Below are 3,778 nucleotides of genomic sequence, written 5' to 3'. Positions count from 1 at the left end.
CTCCATGGGTGTCCTTTTTTGTAAATTTGTGTCCCTCAAGCTCGAAAAAGTATAAAATAATACTTGAGAGAACCGCTTGACCTTTACGATCAAGGAGTACTTTTCATAATTAGTGGCTCCGATCTGAAAAAATAAAAAAGCAATCGAAAACATGTCGTTTTATAACCAATATCGAACTTGAAATGACAAAAGTCCGGCAATCTTTTCATGTTTATACGGTTAGAAAAGAGCTGTAAGTGGACCGCCTTTTTAATTTTTTTTAACGAGTTAAAAAGGGAAAAACTCGGCAATCTTTTCATATTTTACAAGTCAGAAAAGAGCCTAAAGAGGACTCGTCCTAGAGGAATGAGTGGTATAAAGGGTAGCAACTGGTTCGGCAATGGAGGAACTGCTCAAAACATGTAATGGTTAAGAGGCTGGCTAATAAAAGCACTCATAGATGCGGTTCCTCAGGAAAGGAGAAATAACCAAGTGAAAGCATATGATCAGCCAAAGAGATAGTGGCGATGGAATGAAAACAACCAAGGCTCATCTAACAGAATTTAGCGGATAAAAATGGCAATCACGAGATGTAAATCGGGTATGGGTTCATTTTTACACAAGCTTGAACCTTAGAGAACTCTGCTTGGATTCGGTTTCATGTTTACACAAGCTTGAAACGAAAAACTGTGCTTGTTATAAGTTCGCATGCCCCTAGCATAATGACGCAAATCGAGGTACATGCCCCCCAAGCTTCATTGCATTCAACCAGGTGGATGGAATGAAGGTTCACTTTCGAGATCTTGGAAAGACTCGAGTTGGGAAAGGAGTTGTTTCATTTTTTAATGAGGTTGACACAGGAAAAGAACTATCCTCAAAACCCTTGTTTCATTTTTTAACGAGCTTGACACAAGACAAGGAACTATGCTCCTGAACCTTGATTCATTTTTTACGAGCTTGACACAAGACAAAGAACTACGCTCCGGACCCTTGTTTCATTTTTTTTAACGGGCTTGACACAAGACAAGGAACTATGCTCCTAACCCTTGATTCATTTTTTAACAAGCTTTACACAAGGTAAAGAACTATGCTCCTGACCCTTGATTCTTTTTTTAACGAGCTTGACACAAGACAAAGAACTATGCTCAAGACCCTTGTTTCATTTTTTTTAACGATCTTGACACAAGACAAGGAACTATGCTCAAGACCCTTGTTTCATTTTTTTTAATGAGCTTGACACAAGACAAGGAACTATGCTCACGACTCCTTGTTTCATTTTTTAACGAGCTTGACACAAGACAAGGAACTATGCTCGAAACATCCAGTTTCATTTTTTAACGAGGTTGAGACAGGAAGAAACTATCCTTGCAATATCCGGTTTCATTTTTTAACGAGGTTGATAGAGGAAGAAACTATCCTCGCGACTCCTTGTTTCATTTTTTAACGAGGTTGAGACAGGAACAAACTATCCTTGTGATAGGTCAGGAATCAGAAAACGACTGTACAACCTGATATGCAATTTCAAATGGACTCAAAGGCATCGCGCCATCAAATGAATCCACCTCAGAATCGGAAGGTACGATCCAAGGATCATCAAAAGCAATAGTGTTCGATGAAATCATATGAATAGTTGCAATAGAAGGCCATACATTAGGAGGAGGGAAGGAAAAAGTTCCTAATAAACCAGAATCTTTAATCAATCCTACCCCAACATCCTTGTAAGGGATAGTTGTTTTACCGACGTGTTGAACGCTATCAGTAGAGGCCGGGTTGGATGAGAAATAACTCAGCTGGTCTATCGTAACGATCTTTCTGTTACGCGGAAACTTAACAAGCCGAAAGACCAATGAAACAACAACAGTCATAGCATAAGACCAACTACGACCCAAGAGAAGGTTATAATCTAGAGGGGCATCAACCACTTCCACATCTAGATTAACGGTTTTACCTTTGACCCCTATAGGTAAATCTTCCAAAATACCAAAAGGATGGAACCCTCGGCCATCAAAAGCCTTTAGAATTGTCAGAGACTGATTGAGTGTAGGAGAACAAACACTGGATCAACATAATACACGTAGAAGCCCCTTCATCAATCACAGTCCGAAAGCAAGGTCTGTTTTTGACTAACACTGGAATCTAGAAAGCCATTTGATGAGGAAGGTGGGGTGTACTATTCTCTAAATCGAAGATTATTAGGTTCAAATCCTGAATATCAATAGCTCCTATAGCAGACAATAGTAATTTACGCTGTGCTGGGCATGATTGCAGCACTTCCAAAGCCGACATTGCTGAAGGGGCAACGGCTAAGTCTTCAACAATGTTATAATTCTGAGCAGCTCTCGCATGTGGATTGAAAGTTGATTTCCGAAATATACCTTTAGCAGGAAGTTTGGTTACTAAGTCTGGGTTGGGTTTCTCAATCTGTAGTGGAGTAGACCCAGGAGGAGGTGTTGTTGATGTGTTTGAATTAGAAGATTCTGCTTCTTTACCATCAACAGGATTTTTACTACCATAATCTTGCGATCGTGTTGCAATCCTGACATGAGACATCATCATAATGGGTTCTTCTGAGGTATTCGAGGAAGAAGCAACCACTTTACTATCTTGAGCAGTCACTACATAGACCAAGTGAAAACCAATCCAGGCATGCAAAACTTCTAGAAAATCATCTAAAACAAAAATACCAATGGAACTTACTTGCAAGAGATTTTTGACAGAACACATGCAGATCTGGGTAGACACTAAAAGCCGTAAATAAAACCTAAACTTAACTGGAAGAAAACATTTTAGGTTTTTCAAAAAATTTTCACAGGGTCCGCAGGCTTCCAGAAGAACCAGATGTGGTACTGCTCTGTGTACTAAAGGAAAAGTGCGGAGATGCCCGCACTGTCTGTAAAAAGAAAGTGCGGTCCTCTGAAAACTTTGAAAAAACAAAAAATAATCCAGATCCTAAAAACTACCCAATCCCACACACATCAAGCAAAAACCAGAAACAAGAACAAGTTTCTCAAGTCAAAGAGAAAGGAAAACCAAAAACCAAATTCAGTTCCCCAGTGGAGTCGCCAATTTGTTGGCGGATAAATCGATCTTGCGGACAAGGCCGATCTCCCTAGTATCAAAAGATATCTAGCAACAAGCAGGACAAGCAAATCTACCTTTCTCTAAACATATTGTGATTCATTAATAAAAACTATAGAGGTGTTTAGACCCTACCTTAAGTCCAACGCTAGTTTGTAGCAGCCATCCTTCAACTGTCCGAAAGATTTTCTTTTGAGAACCTGCAATCACAAACAAGCACACATCAAATAACACCTGCATAGCTAATATCATAAATCATGTTCATTATGGTGATCAAGGAATCCATAAAATAAACCATAAAACACAGCGTATTGAGAAAAATAAACTTATTTGTATTAACTTTGAAATAGAAGAACTTTACAACCTTTGGTGCCTTGATGTTGTACAAGCTCTTCCAAGGGTCCGAAACAAGAATCTCCTTTACTTTGACAAGCCTCACACTCTTCCAAATGAGATCAAAGAGGTATGTAATCTTTCCTCACAAAAGCTCAATTAGGAAGACTAAGTTCTAGCAGCATTTCACCTCAAAAATATTCAGCTTTCAACCTCTCAAGTAACCAGTCCAATGCTTCATTTTATAGTGCAAAGGAAGGAGGTTACAGGTCCACCTATGAAGGGATAGAGTCCTCCTTCAAAGGGATAAGCTCCTCACATCAAGGGGTTAGCTCCTTAAGGTATGGGATGCATGAAGCTTAAAGAAGCAAACTTGCCACCTCAAGAT

Source organism: Pinus tabuliformis, chromosome 9 (assembly GCF_031772625.1).
Source record: "Pinus tabuliformis cultivar Carrire ecotype Pingquan chromosome 9, CPIR1, whole genome shotgun sequence".
NCBI lineage: Eukaryota > Viridiplantae > Streptophyta > Pinopsida > Pinales > Pinaceae > Pinus > Pinus tabuliformis.
This window is presented reverse-complemented; position numbering follows the sequence as displayed.